Here is a 15,591-nt window from a genome sequence, read left to right on the forward strand (position 1 = left end):
CAGGTTATCGTCCAACTGGCTTATTTGGAAGCACGAGCTTCTTCATTGGGTGTTTGTGGAACAGGATCATAAGACACAACCACCTGATGAAAGAGCAGTGCTCCAAATGCTAGTGCTTACAAATGAGCCTGTTAGAGTATCACCTCGTATTGTGTGAAATTTAACTTCGCACACCCCAGTCCAACAGCGGCATCTCCAAATCAGGTACATAGTTCTTTGAAAGATGCATCATTGGGAGACAGGGTAGTGAAAGAGGCCAGTCAGGAGCCCTGGAGGACCGGAAGGTGACTGGTCCTTCTGCCAATCAGAGCCTTCCTATTGTCTGAATGCAGACGTTGGAACATGAGCTTCGGAAGCTGCTGCTGCTCTCTCTGAATGAAGATTGAGTTTGCTCCAGACTGTAACCTCCTTATTCTGTCAACCATCTGTGTGTATGGTACTCTCTTCACAACTCCTTTTCCATGATTTTCATTCTGGGCTTCAATTTACGACTTGCAGCAACCGAAAGGAAAGGGAATGAATTCACGGAGCGGACAGAATCAGGAAAAGTTTGTTTATAAACAGAGTGTTTCACGTGTGGAGTGAATGTAAAGAGGAAGTGGTGGATGCACATTCAGATGCAACGTTTAAAAGACATTTAGATAAGTATATGAAGAGGCACGGTGCGGAGGGATATGGGCCAAACACTGGCAAGTGGCACTAGTTTAGTTTGAGAACGTAGGCAGCATGGAATAGTTGGACTGAAGGGTCCGTTTCTGTGCTGTCTAACATAACTGTTCTGTCGTGGTCTTAAAACCATTTTCTTGCCTTCCGCCTTCAACGTGGATACTGTACCTGCATCCAACACATAAACCATTCAAAATAAAAAAAAAACCTCCTGCGCACAAAGAAATCCACACTTTATTGTTCAAAAATCAGATGAACTCAGCCTTGAATATATTCAATGACCCCCTAACTACAGGAAGACATCCCTACTTCTAATCTCAGTTCAGCTTGCTAATATACCACTTGCCTTGCTGCACCTGTCTGACAACTGGCATTGACTGATGTAGAAGGATGCTGCTAATCAAAGCACTGGATCACAGGATGGTCTGGTGTCAGCTCAGATTTCAGGCCCTGATTTCTCTGTCCCGTGTTGATCCTCCTGTTCCCACAGACTAAGATGTCGGTCTGTTCTCAGCTCTGCTGGATTACTGTTAAAGCTTTGACCCCGCCTTTTATAACTTCTGGAACGATAAAATATTCAATCAAGACCCAACCCACAATCTCCCAGCCCGTCAACCATCCTGATACAAGGTGCAGTCATAGCAGGGAATAAAACAAGAAAAAATGAAACAAAAATCATAAATAGGCGCACGTGCTTAATGTTTGTTCATGAGGAAGTAAACCAGGAATAGGGGTCTCTCAGGAATCTTACAGTGCCCTACTTGAGGAATTCTGTCACCCTTACATCTATTAGTACCCAGCTATGAATTACAACAACATTTACACCAACAGGAATAAAGCATCTGTTATCAAATAGACAGAGATATACAGCACGGACATGGACTTTTTCTCTATCTCATGCACACATGATAGATCATCCATGGTGGGAGTTTGTCTTTGTAGCATGATGTTTGCAAATACATTCTACTTTGCTCAAAGACTGCACAATCTGCAGGCAGTCAATACATGTAATATATTGTAAATTCCACTTTGAAAATAGATAATGGGCCCACTACCTTTTGGATGCGAGCATAAGTGGTATAGTAAGTTTGCTGATGACACCAAAATTGGAGGTGTAGTGGACAACGAAGGAGGTTACCTCAGATTACAATGGGATCTTGATCAGATGGGCCAATGGGCTGAGAAGTGGCAAGTGGAATCTAATTTAGGTAAATGTGAGGTGCTGCATTTTGGGAAAGCAAATCTTAGAAGGACTTGGACACTTAATGGTAAGGTCCGAGGGAGTGTTGCTGAACAAAAAGACCTTGGAGTGCAGGTTCACAGCTCTATGAAAGTGGAGTCGCAGGTCAATAGGATAGTGCAGATGGCATTTGGTATGCTTTCCTTTATTGGTCAGAGTATTGAGTACAGGAGTTGGGAGGTCATGTTACAGCTGTACAGTTGGAATATTGCATGCAATTCTGGTTTCCTTCCTATCAGAAAGCCCTATGCAATGTTTGTTTTTGTTTAGTGGGCGGCACGGTGGCACAGTGGTTAGCACTGCTGCCTCACAGCTCTAGAGACCTGGGTTCAATTCCCGCCTCAGGCGACTGACTGTGTGGAGTTTGCACGTTCTCCCAGTGTCTGCGTGGGTTTCCTCCGGGTGCTCTGGTTTCCTCCCACAGTCCAAAGACCTGCAGGTCAGGTGAATTGGCCATGCTAAATTGCCCGTAGTGTTAGGTAAAGGGTAAATTTAGGGGGTATGGGTGGGTTGCGCTTCGGCGGGGCGGTGTCGACTTGTTGGACCGAAGGGCCTGTTTCCACACTGTAAGTAATCTAATTAATGATTGCTGCAACCTATTCTAAAATATGAAAGACTTAAAAATCCAGGTTTGTTCAATATATCAGTTCAGTGGCAGGGCACTGTAATGTTTTCCTATAAATTCTGTGCCATATGATCTTATTGTCCACAATCACCTGATGAAGAAGCAGTGCTCCGAAGCTCGTGTTTCCAAATAAACTGTCGGACTTAGCCTGGTGTTGTGAGATTTTTAACTTTGTCCAGGTTCAGATAGTGCCCAGGGATGTGCAGGTTAGGTGCATTAGTCAAGGGTAAATGTTGAGCAATAGGGGAATTGTGTGGGTGGGTTACCTTTCGGAGGATCGGTGTGTAGCCTTTGGGCCAGTTGGCCTGCTCCCACACAGAGGGGAAGTCTCTGAAGGGGAAGTCATTTTTGTAAACTGTGCAAGGCAATGCAGGCGTAGTGTGGGGGCCTGCTGTTGGCCTTGCCCCGCCCTTTGCTCCTCTCCCCTATTGTGGAGTTGTCTAAAAAACAGCTACTCTTTCTCTGCCCTTTTTGCTGGGGGGGGGGGATCTGAAGCTGTAACCATGTTGGGACACAGAATAAAAGGTAACCAGAACGTACTGCTGGGCTCAGGCTCTCATTGAAAGCTCCAAGCGGTTTTTGTTTTAAAGCTGCTCATTTCTTGCAGCCTTCTGCACTAAGTTTCCAATGTTGTGTATTAGATGGAGCAGTGAATGAGTAGCTGGTTTCGTTAGATACTATAAATTTTTCAGGAGTGCATCGTTTCATCGGCAGTTTACTGGCAGCACTGGGAAGTATGGGCTGTGTTCACTAGAAACGAGGTGGAGGTGCTGCTGTTGGACTAGGTTGGACACGGTTTAAAAATCACAACACCAGGTTATAGTCCAAAAGGTTTATTTGGAAGCACCAGCTTTCGGAGTGCTGCTCCTTCATCGGGTAACTGTGGAGCAGGATCATAAGACACAGAGTTAAGAGCAAAAGATCAATGTCATGCAACTGATGATATATTGACAAACATAGATTGTTGTTAAATCTTTCATCTTTTAGAATGGGTTGCAGGTTTTAGTTCATTAATGTGTACATCGCAGTACTACTATTAAGTCATATTCTCAAGATCACTTAAGGTCTTTTTAAAAAACAGGTGACATCTCAGTCCAGACAATGCATGAAAGGTGTGAGAGTATCCCAATCTTAAATCGGACTGGTTCTATTTCCAAACTAGGAATTTATAAAATATTACATGGATTGACTACCTGCATATTGTGCGTTTTGTGCAAAATTGAATATATCTGCAAATATAATTCTGCAAATGCACCACATTGTTATATGTATGTGTGCAGCATGAGAGTGCGTGTAAGAGAGTATGTGTGCACATGCTTGGTAAAGTGAGTGTGATGGAGGAGAAGCCTGTGAAAGGGTGTGTGTGTTGGGGGGGGGCGTGTATGTGTGTATGTCTGAGAGAGAACATGTGTATAGATAAAAGGTGAGGGGTTGCATTTTGCCAAAATAAGGAAGGGCCGGGCTTGTACAGAGGGATATGGTGGGGGGCGGGGGGGGTTCAGATATATACTTCTTTGAAAGTTGCATCACTGGCTGGAAGGAAGCTTCAGAAGGCATTCAGCACATTTACCTTAATTGTTCACACCATTGAATAAAGGAGCTGGGACATAATGTTGAAGTTGTACAGGATGTTGCTGAAGCCACTTGTAGAGTACTGAGAACGCTTCTGGTGGCCCTGTAATAGGAAGAATTCTATTAGAAAGGGTTCAGTAAAGATTTCCCAGGATGTTGCCAGGACTGGAGGGTTTGAGTTGTAAGGAGAGGCTGAGACACTCTTCACTGGAGCACAGGAGGTTGAGGGGTGACCTCATTTGAGATTTATAAAATCATGAGGGTTATAGGGAAGATGAACATCAAACACAGAAAGGAGCATGCGCGGTTATGTCGAGTGACGGGGGAAGAAATTGTGGCATTTGGACACTTTAAATCTGCTAGGAGAGAACACTGCGCATGCCGGAAGACTGGAGGTTGGCTAATGTGGTGCCACTGTTTAAGAAGGGTGGTAAGGACAAGCCAGGGAACTATAGACCAGTGAGCCTGACATCGGTGGCGGGCACATTGTTGGAGGGAGTCCTGAGGGACAGGATGTACATGTATTTGGAAAGGCAAGGACTGATTAGGGATAGTCAACATGGCTTTTTGTGTGGGAAATCATATCTCAAATTTTGAGTTTTTGAGGAAGTAAAGAGGATTGAGGAGGGCAGAGCAGTAGATGTGATCCATATGGACTTCAGTAAGGCGTTCGACAAGGTTCCCCATGGGAGACTGATTAGCAAGATTAGATCTCATGGAATACAGGGAGAACTAGCCATTTGGATACAGAACTGGCTGAAAGGTAGAAGACAGAGGGTGGTGATGGAGGGTTGTTTTTCAGACTGGAGGCCTGTGACCAGTGGAGTGCCAGAAGGATCGGTGCTGGGCCCTCTACATTTTGTCATTTACATTAATGATTTGGATGCGAGTATAAGAGGTACAGTTAGTAAGTTTGCAGATGATACCAAAATTAGAGGTGCAGTGGACAGTGAAGAGGGTTACCTCAGATTACAACAGGATCTTGACCAGATTGGCCAATGGGCTGAGAAGTGGCAGATGGAGTTTAATTCAGATAAATGTGAGGTGCTGCATTTTGGGAAAGCAAATCTTAGCAGGACTTATACACTTAATGGTAAGGTCTTAGGGAGTGTTGCTGAACGAAGACACCTCAGAGTGCAGGTTCATATCTCCTTGAAACTGGCGTCGCAGATAGATAGAACTGTAAAGGTGGTGTTTGGTATGCTTTCCTTTATTGGTCAGAGGATTGAGTACAGAAGTTGGGAGGTCATGTGGCTGTTGTACAGGACATTGGTTAGGCCACTTTTGCAATATTGTGTGCAATTCTGGTCTCCTTCCTATTGGAAAGATTTTGTGAAACTTGAAAGAGTTCAGAAAAGATTCACAAGGATGTTGCCAGAGTTGGAGGATTTGAGGTATAGGGAGAGGCTAAACAGGTTGGGGCTATTTTCCCTGGAGCGTCGGAAGCTGAGGTTCACAAAAGGGGCATGGATAGGATAGATAGACAAAGTCTTTTCCCTGGGGTGGGGGAGTCCAGAAGTCAAGGGTATAGGTTTAGGGTGAGAGGGGAAAGATATAAAAGAGACCTACTGGGAAACTTTTTCACACAGAAAGTGGTACGTGTATGGAATGAGCTGACAGAGGAAGTGGTGGAGGCTGGTACAATTGTAACATTTAAGAGGCATTTGGATGGGTACATGAATAGGAAGGGTGTGGAGGGATATGGGCCAAATGCTGGCAGGTGGGACTAGATTGGGATGGGATATCTGGTCGGCATGGACGGGTTGGACCGAAGGGTCTGTTTCCATGCTGGTTCAGCAAAAGCCATTCACGCTCTTTGCTGTCTGCAAAAATGGCGCAAATCCTTCTTCAAATGGACCAATGAGAAGCCAATTGTTGACTTGCAGCAACTGAAGAAAGTGAGTGAATCCAGGGAGGGGACAGAGTCGGGAAATGTTGGTCCAGGTCTGTATCTCAATTGGCAAACACATGGCAAATGCAGTCCCACAGCGTGAAGTTATAGCCTCAGTTACGAACAAATAACTGCTGAAAGGAGGTGCGTTGTTTAAATGGTGACATATTGGGATGCGGAGAAAGTGAGGACTGCAGATGCTGGAGATGACAGTTGAAAAGTGTGGCACTGGAAAAGCACAGCAGATCAGACAGCATCCGAGAAGCAGGAGAATCAACGTTTCAGGCATGAGCCCTTCCTCAGGAATGATGTGTGGATGTAAACAGTGGCCTCAGCATCCTTCCACACCAGTCATTGCCAGTTGTCAGACAGGTGCAGCAAGCAATCAGCAAGGCAAGTGGTATATTAGCAAGAGGAAATGAGTTCAGAAGTCTCTGCAGTTAGGGGGTCATTGAATATATTCAAGGCTGAGTTCGTCTGATTTTAGAACAAGAAAGAAGTGGATGTTTCTGGGGGAAGGCAAGTAAAATGATTTTAAGACCAGTACAGAACAGTTAAAGGGTCATACAGCACAGAAACAGACCCTTCAGCCCAACTAGTCCATGCTGACTATATTCACAAACTAAACTAGTCCCACCTACCTGTATTTGGCCCATATCCCCCTGAACCTTTCCTATTCATGTACTTATCCAAATGTCTTTTAAACGTTGTTACATAACCAGCATCCACTATTTCCTCTGGACATTTATTCCACACACAAACCACTCTGTTTACAAAAAAGGTGCTCCTCATCTCTTATTAAAATCTTTCTCCTCTCACCTTAATTTGCAGCCTAATCTTGAAATGACACATGCCGTTCACCTTATCTATGCCCCTCATCGTTTTGGAAACCTCTATAAAGAGAACAAAGAACCTTACAGCACAGGAACAGGCCCTTCAGCCCTCCAAGGCTATGCTGATCGAGATTCTCTATCTAAACCTGCCGCCTATTTTCTAAGGATCTGTATCCCTTTGCTCCCTGCCGATTCATGTATCTGTCTAGATACATCTTAAATGACGCTATCGATCCCAGCCCTACTGCCTCCACTGCATGAGGCACCCACCACCCTCTGCGTAAAGAACTTTCCATGTAGATCTCCCTCAAACCTTTCCCCTCTCACTTTGAACTCGTGACTCCTAGTAATTAAGTCTTCCCCTATGGGGGGAAAAAAAATTCTTCCTATCCACCCCTGTCTACATGCCTCATGGTTTTATAGGCCTCAATCAAGACCCCTCCTCAACCTCCTTATTTCCAATGAAAATACTCCTAATCTACTCAACCTCTCCTCATAGTTAGCGCTCTCCATAACAGGCAACATCCTGGTGAACCTCCTCTGCACCCTCTCCAAAGCATCCACATCCTTTGGGAAATCTGGCGACCGGAATTGTACAGCAGTATTCCAAATGTGGCCGAACCAAATTCTTATATAACTTCAACATGGCCTGCCAGCTCTTGTACTCAATACTCCGTCCGATGATGGAAAGCATGTTGTATGCTGCCTTAACCACTCTACTGACAGACATTGTTCTCTGAAGACGGCAATAGATCTGAACACCCAGATCTCTCTGTACATCAATTTCCCCCAGGACCTTCCCATTTAATGTATAGTTTGCTCTCGAATTGCACCTTCCAAAATGCATCACCTCGCATTTGTCTGGATTAAACTCCATTTCTCTTCCCAACTCTCCAATCTATATTCTGCAGTATCATCTGACAGTCCCCTTCACTATCTGATATTCCATCAATCTGAGCGTCATCTGCAAACTTGCTAACGAGGCACCCGACACCTTCACCTTTCAACCTCCTGTGCTCCAATGAAAAAAGTCCCAGCCTACCCTTCAATCGGTGTGAATTCTGTCTGGGTCCCAATGCCGAGTCAGCCTGACATTTTGGATAGAAAAGCTCTGCATTTAAATTACGTTCTTGAGAAAGTTATTGAAAACAGGTTCTGGGATTAACATACCAAAGAACAGAACCCCATTCTAAAAGATGGAAGATTTAATCTAAATTGTTTAATGTATCACATCTCCATGACACTGGACTCCTTTGGCTATAAATTCTGTGATCATGATCTTATTCTCCACAACCACCTGATAAAAGAGCAGAACTCCAAAAGCTAGTGCTTTCATGTTATGGCAGTAGCGGGAGGTGTGGGCTGTATTCACGAGAAACAATGAAGCAGTTGGATACCATACATTTGAGGGGGAAGGGTGTATTACATGACCTCCCAACTCCTATACTGAATGCTCTGAGCAATGAAGGAAAGCAAACCAAACGCCTTCTTCACTATTCTATTCACCTGAGACTCCACTTTCAAGGAACTATGAACCTGCACTCCAAGGTCTCTTTATTTTGCAACATTCCCCTAACTGCATCAGTCCTGCCTGGATTGCTTGACCAAAATGCAAACCTCAGACTTCTCTAAATTAAACTCCAACTGACACTCGGCTCATCAGCCGATCCCAAAAATTCTAATTTATAGTGAACTCTCTTTCCTCTATTATTCCCTAGAAGCGGAAAATCTCCATCCCACACTCTCTCCGTCCGTTTTCACTTTGTTGAAAGTGGAAGAATGGGATTGAGAAACTGATCAGCGATGATTGAATGGAATGAGCAGACCTGGTGGTCTAATTTCTGCTCCTATGTCTTGTGGTCTCTTGCTGTCCTGGACACCGAGAGAGAGAATTGGGACCAGCATTGAACCGATCATGACTGGATATGGATCTACCTGCATCTAGGTGGATGGGCTGGGACGTTTTCACTGGAGCATAGGAGGTGGAGATGTGACCTTATCAAGGTTTATAAAATCATGAGGGGAGAGATGAGGTGAATGACAGGTGTCCTTCCCCTAGGCTGGGGGTTTCAAGATGAGGGAGCAAATTTTGAATGTGAGAGGAGAAAGAGATTTTAAAAAGACTTGAAGGGCACAATATTTTTTATATACAGAGTGTGGTTCACGTGTGGACTGAATATCCAGAGGAAGTGGTGGGTGCAGGTACAGTTACAAGGTTTAAAAGACATTTGGATAATTACATGATTAGGAAATGTTCAGAAGGGTATGGGACAAAACACTGGCAGGTGGGACTGGTTTAGCTGGTGAACATAGTCAGCATGGACTAGTTGGACTGAAGGGTCTGTTTCTGTGCTTGTATGGTTCTGTAACTCAGTTCTGTACTTGTCTCAAGACCATTTTCTTGCCTTCCCCATAAACATCCACATAAAAATCAGATGAACTCAGCCTTGAATATATTCAATGACCTGAAAATGTGTTGCTGGAACAGCGCAGCAGGTCAGGCAGCATCCAGGGAACAGGAGAATCGACGTTTCAGGCATAAGCCCTTCTTTAGGAATCAAACGTCAATTCTCTTGTTCCCTGGATGCTGCCTGACCTGCTGCGCTGTTCCAGCAACACATTTTCAGCTCTGATCTCCAGCATCGGCAGACCTCACTATCTCCTCGAATATTCAATGACCCCCCAACTGCAGGAAGACATCCCCGCTTCTGAACTTAATTCCTCTTGCTAATACACCACTTGCCTTGCTCATTGCCTGCTGCACCTATCTGACAACTGGCACAGATGGACACTGATGCCCCCTGAACATCCACGCATCACTCTTGATGAAGGGCTTGCGCCCAAAACCTCGACTGTCCTACTGCTCGGATGCTGCTTGACCTACTGCGCTTTTCCAGCACCACACTTTTTGACTCTAATCTCCAGCATTTCCAGTCCTCACTTTCTCCACATCCCAATATATCACCATTTAAACAATATACCTTTCTACTTTTTTTCAGAGCCAAGGCTGTAACTTTACGTTGGGGTACTGTATTTGCCAACTGTGGCCTTCTCTACGTCGGGGAGCACGAGCATAAACTTTGGGAACGGTTCGCCGAGCATCGCAGCAAGGTCTGCAGAGGCCGATCGGACCTCCCAGTCACCACCCATTTTCATTCCCCTTCCCACTCCCTTTCTGACATGACCATTTTTGGCCCCATCCATTGCCACAACAAACCAAAGTGCAAATTGGAGGAACAACATCTCATCTTCCACCTGAGCAGTCCACAGCCCGAAGGACTCAACAGTGAGTTCTCCAATTTCAAATAACCTCCCTTCCGAGCCCCTGCCCCTCCACCTCCCTGCCACCAACTAGGTTCCTTCCTCACATTCACCAACCAGGTCGTACCCTCTACCTATTTACACCTATCCCCACTTCATCACCCTGCCCTCAGCATACCCTTGTTCTGCAGCTCTCCCTATACTCACCCCCAGTCCTGAACAAGGGTTACACTCGAAACGTCGACTTCTCCACCTCCTGATACTGCCTGGCTTGCTGCATTCTTCCAGACTCCTGCTTGTCTGTTTTGCCAATTGAGACACAGACATGGACTAACTTTTCCAGAGTCTATCCCCTCGCTGGATTCATTCCCATTCCTTTCAGTTGCTCCAAGTCAACAATTGAACCCCAGAATGAAACGTAAATGGAAAAGGGGGTGAGAAAAGAGAGTGCTGTACTCACAGATGTTGGACAGAGGAAGGAAGTTGCAGTCTGAGTTGAAGCTCAATCTTCATTCAGTGTGAGAGGAGGAGCAGGACCTTAAGAAGCTCATGGTCCACCTTCCGCATTCAGACAATAGGGGAGCTCCAATTGGCATGAGGACAACTCTCCTTCTGGTCCTCCAGTGCTCCTTATTTGTCCATCAAAAGTAGGTCTCGCCCCTTTTCTGCCGACAGCGAGGAACATGCCCAATGTTTTGGTGACACCGGCAAACATGTGCCTGCTTGTTGACACTGAGGAGTGTACACAATATGCTCTGTAGCAATGCTGACGTTATTGACAAATTTTAAGTGTCCATATGCCTCAGAGAACAAAAAGGATTAGAGCCATAATTTGTTTTACACTATGTGCCTCGATATTTTATTGCTTTTGCATTTGTCTGGCTGCTCAATGTTTTTATGTCTTTTCCTCAGTGTTGGGGTGAAGTTCACAACTAGAGGGCATAGGTTTAGGGCGAGAGCAGAAAGATATAAAAGGTACCTAAGGGGCAACGTTTCCATGCAGAGGGTGGTGCTTGTATGGAATGAACTGCCAGAGGAAGTAGTGGAAGCCGGTATAATTACAGCATTTAAAAGGCATCTGGATGGGTCTATGAATAGGAAGGGTTTAGAGGGATATGAGCTAAGTGCTGACAAATGTGACTAGATTAATTTAGGATATTTGGCTGGCATGGACAGGTTGGACCAAATGGGTCTGTTTCCGTGCTGTACATCTCTATGACTCTAAATAATAAAAAGTATATTTTCCAAGTAACAAACTATACCCAGTTAAAAATCACACAACACCAGGTTATATTCCAACAGGTTTAATTGGAAGCACACTAGCTTTCGGAGCGATGCTACTTCATCAGCTGATTAAAGCTGTTGGACTATAACCTGGTGTTGTGTGATTTTTAACTTTGTACATCCCTGTCCAACACTGGCATCTCCAAATCATAACTATACCCATATTAACAAGGTTTAGTACACCACACACTTGACCAACCATTCTCAACAGATCCTGCCCCTTCAATGCCTGAGGAACATATACATGCTGGTGCATAATCTCCTTCACTAGTCTTTACACACTACCCTCAGCAATTGCACAAGTAACAGCAAAGGGCAAACAGCACAAGGATTAAACACACAGTGAGGGGCAAACAGCACAAGGATTAAACACACAGTGAGGGGCAAACAGCACAAGGATTAAACACACAGTGAGGGGCAAACAGCACAAGGATTAAACACACAGTGAGGGGCAAACAGCACAAGGATTAAACACACAGTGAGGGGCAAACAGCACAAGGATTAAACACACAGTGAGGGGCAAACAGCACAAGGATTAAACACACAGTGAGGGGCAAACAGCACAAGGATTAAACATACAGTGAGGGGGAAACAGCACAAGCGCCAGTAAAAGCAGATGGAAAGTGAGTGTAAAATGTCACTATGACAGGACAGGCCCCACATTCCTTCCCCTCCGTCCCCCCCACAACCTGCCTCACCTTTCACCTCCCGGGCCCAGTACCTTCCAGGTGGCCCCATAGTTGACACAGGGGCCGCCCCACGACCAGTAGAACTCCACCACCCAGGCGGCCGACGAGTTCCCAAGCAGGCCCTTAACCCCATCCGCCTCCAGAATGCTCACCGGCTCCTGCCTGCTGTACAGCCGGCCGGTGTGGCCGTGACACAGCAGCTGCGCCAGGAAGGCGGCGGTGCCCAGTGACGGATGTCTGCCCCGGGCCGCACGGCGCCATTTTCCTAACGGCCGCCCTCCCGCCGCTTCCCCGCTCGAGCGACTTCTCCTCCCAACCGCCTTCGCCCCCGCGTGACGTCTGCACGGGGGATGGGCGGGGCCGGGGGAGCCTCACCGTCACCAAGCAACAGCCACCTCGCGCTACAACTGCTCATTCACAAAAACAAACTCTCCTGTCTCGCTCTGCTGCTGCAGGGGGGACACTGCCACGTTTCCAGGAGCCCTGTCTCCATTGGGAAAGCTCACGGCTCAATTTAAACAGATATTCCGACATCTAACGGAACGGCGTCATATCGAAAGGGGCAATCTGCATTTTAAAGGGACGTGGACATTTTAACGGGTAGTTATGCAAATAAAGAGGTTTAAATGGACGAGATTCCATTTCAAAGGGATGTGGGCACATTCAAAGGGATATCTTCATATGTAAAGTGACGCAGTTATATCTAAATGAATCTACATTTCGAAGAGACGTTGCCCTATTTATAAGTAGAGACAATAGGTGTGAATTCTGTCTGTGTCCCAATGTTGAGTCAGACTGACATTTTTTTTAGAAAAGCTCTGCATTTAAATTACATTCTTGAGAAGGTAAGTTATAGATTCGGGTGTAGGTTAGGGAGAATTGGCCGTGCTAAGTTACCCATAGTGACCAGGGATGTACAGGTTAGGGTGGCTTGGCCATGGGAAATACGGAGTAAGGGGTTGGGTATGGGTGGGATACTGTTCAGGAGGGCCAGAGAGGAATCAATGGGCTGAATGGCCCGCTTCCACATTGTCGGAATTCGATGACCCTCCCCACCAAAGGAGCATTTTATCTGCATCTATCCTGTCAAGCCCCTTTCAGAATTCTACCAGTTTCAATAAAGGTTTCCAGCACAGAAACAGACACTTCGGTCCAATTCGTCCATGCCGACCAGGATTCCAAACTAAACCAGTCCCACTTGCCTGCATTTGGCCCATATCCCTCTAACCTTTCCATTCACGTACCCATCCAAATGCTGTTTCAATGTTGTCACTGTATCTGCATCTACTACATCCTCAGCAAGTTCATTCCACGTGCAAATCACCCTCTTTCAAAATGTTGCCCCTCCGGTTCCTTTTAAATCTCTCTCTTCACATTAAAAAAAAATGCCCCCTAGTTTTGAGCTCGCCGACGCTAAGCAAGAGCCCTTTGTTATTCACCTTACCTCCAATCCTCATGATTTTATCAATCTCAATGAGGTCACCCCCCCCCCCCCCCCCCAACTTCCTGTGCTCCAGTGAATAAAGTCCCAGCCTCTCCTTATAACCTCAAACCCTCCAGTCCTTACAACATCCTGGTAAATCTTTATTAAACCCCCTCTAATAGTATTCTTCCTATTACAGGGCCAACAGAACTGTACTGAGTACTCTAAAAGTGTTACATATTAATGAACCAAAGCCCACACCCATTCTAAGAGATGAAGACTATCTAAGTTTGTTCAATATATTCTATCAGTTGCATGACACTGATGTTTTGATATAAGTTCTGTGTCTTATGATGCTGTTCCATGAGGCTTATGTGTTGATGAGGCAAGATGGAACAGATGAGGCGATGGAGAATTACAAATCACGTAGGAAGGATTTAAAGAGAGATTTAAGAAGAGCAAAGAGAGGACAGGAGCAGCCTTTAGCAAATAGAATACAGGAAATCGCTCAAGCTTTCTATAGATATGTGAGGAATAAAAGGATGATTAGGGTAGGAATAGGGCCAGTCAAAGACAGAAGTGAGAAGTTGAGCATGGACCCTGTATCGGTGTTCACTCAGGAAAAGAATGAGGTACGAGATATCAGACTCGAAAGGATCGAGGTCAGTTACACACAGGTGTTATCAATTTGAGAAGGAGTGAAAGTAGACAAGTCCCCTGGGCTGGATGGGATTTATCCGAGGATTCTCTGGGAAGCTAGGGAGGAGATAGCAGAGCCTTTGGCTTTGATATTTGAGTCGTCATTGTCTACGGGTTTAGTACCAGAGGACTGGAGGATTGCAAATATTGTGCCCTTGTTCAAGTAGGGCAGCAGAGTTGACCCAGGTAATTATAGACCAGTGAGCCTTACATCTATTGTAGAAAAGATTTTGGAAAGGATTATAAGAGAAGATTTAAAATCATCTAGTAAGCAACAATTTGATTTCAGACAGTCAACATGGTTTCGTGGAGGGCAGGTCGCGTCTCACAAATCTCATTGAGTTCTTTGAGAAGGTAGATGTAGATGAGGGTAGGGCAGTTGATGTGGTATACTTGGACTTCAGTAAAGCCTTTGATAAGGTTCCACATGGAGAAAATGCAGAGGCATTGAATTGAGGGTGATTTAGCAGTTTGGATTAGAAACTGGAAGAAGGTAGCGAGTGGTGGTTGATGGAAAATATTAAGTCTGGAGTCCAATTACTAGTTTCGGGACCACTGCTGTTTGTCATTTTTATAACTGACTTAGACACAGGCATAGGTGGATGGATTCGTAAATTTGCAGACGACACTAAAGTCGGTGGACAGTTTAGAAGAATGTTACAGGTTGCAGGGGGAAATTTGGATAAACTGCAGAATTGGGCTGAGAGGTGGCAAATGGAGTTCAATGCAGCTAAATGCGAGGTGATGCACTTTGGGAAGAATAACAGGATGGCAGAGTACTTGGTCAATGTAAAGATTCTTGGTAGTGTGGATGTGCAGAGGGATCTTGGAGTCCATGTGCGTAGATCCCTGAAAGTTGCCACCCAGGTGGATAGTGCTGTGAAGAAGGCATACGGTGTGTTAGGTTTCATTGGTAGAGGGATCGAGTTCCGGAACCGCAATATCATGCTGCAACTATACAAAACGCTGGTGCAGCCACACTTGGAATATTGTGTATAGTTCTGGTCACCCAATTACAGAAAGGATGTGGAAGCATTGGAAAAGCAGAGGAGATTTACCAGGATGTTGCCTGGTCTGGAGGGAAGGTCTTATGAGGAAAGGCTGAGAGACTTGGGCCTTTTCTCATTGGAAAGGCGGCGGCTAAGGGGGGATTTGATAGAGACATACAAGATGATCAGAGGATTAGATAGGGTAGACAGAGAAAGACGTTTTCCTAGGATGATCACGTCAGCGTGTACGAGGGGGCATAACTACAAATTGAGGGGGGATAGCTTTAAGACAGATGTCAGAGACAAGTTCTTTACACAGAGTGGTAAGGGCGTGGAATGCCCTACCTGCTAAGGTAGTCAACTCAGCCACATTAGGGAGATTTAAACAATCCTTACATAAGTGCATGGATGATTTTGGG

At 45.4% G+C, this 15,591-nt stretch overlaps 1 long non-coding RNA gene across 2 annotated transcripts; it reads right to left on the reverse strand.

Annotated features, from left to right (window-relative positions):
* Positions 1-643: 643 nt before the first annotated feature.
* LOC148143072 (uncharacterized) lies at positions 644-12,310 on the reverse strand. Of its 2 annotated transcripts, none has more exons than XR_015751112.1 (3): positions 12,214-12,310; positions 4,102-4,206; positions 644-1,226 (listed from the first exon to the last, which is right to left on the reverse strand). It is a non-coding gene; the product is annotated as an uncharacterized LOC148143072 (long non-coding RNA). The 2 variants fall into 2 exon arrangements; XR_015751111.1 differs by having other exon boundaries at positions 12,071-12,307.
* Between the last annotated feature and the right edge of the window lie 3,281 nt (positions 12,311-15,591).

The sequence above is a fragment of the Chiloscyllium plagiosum genome, unplaced genomic scaffold, assembly GCF_037043375.1.
Source record: "Chiloscyllium plagiosum isolate Xiang-an unplaced genomic scaffold, Cpla_swu_hap1 HiC_scaffold_27, whole genome shotgun sequence".
In the NCBI taxonomy this organism is placed as follows: domain Eukaryota; kingdom Metazoa; phylum Chordata; class Chondrichthyes; order Orectolobiformes; family Hemiscylliidae; genus Chiloscyllium; species Chiloscyllium plagiosum.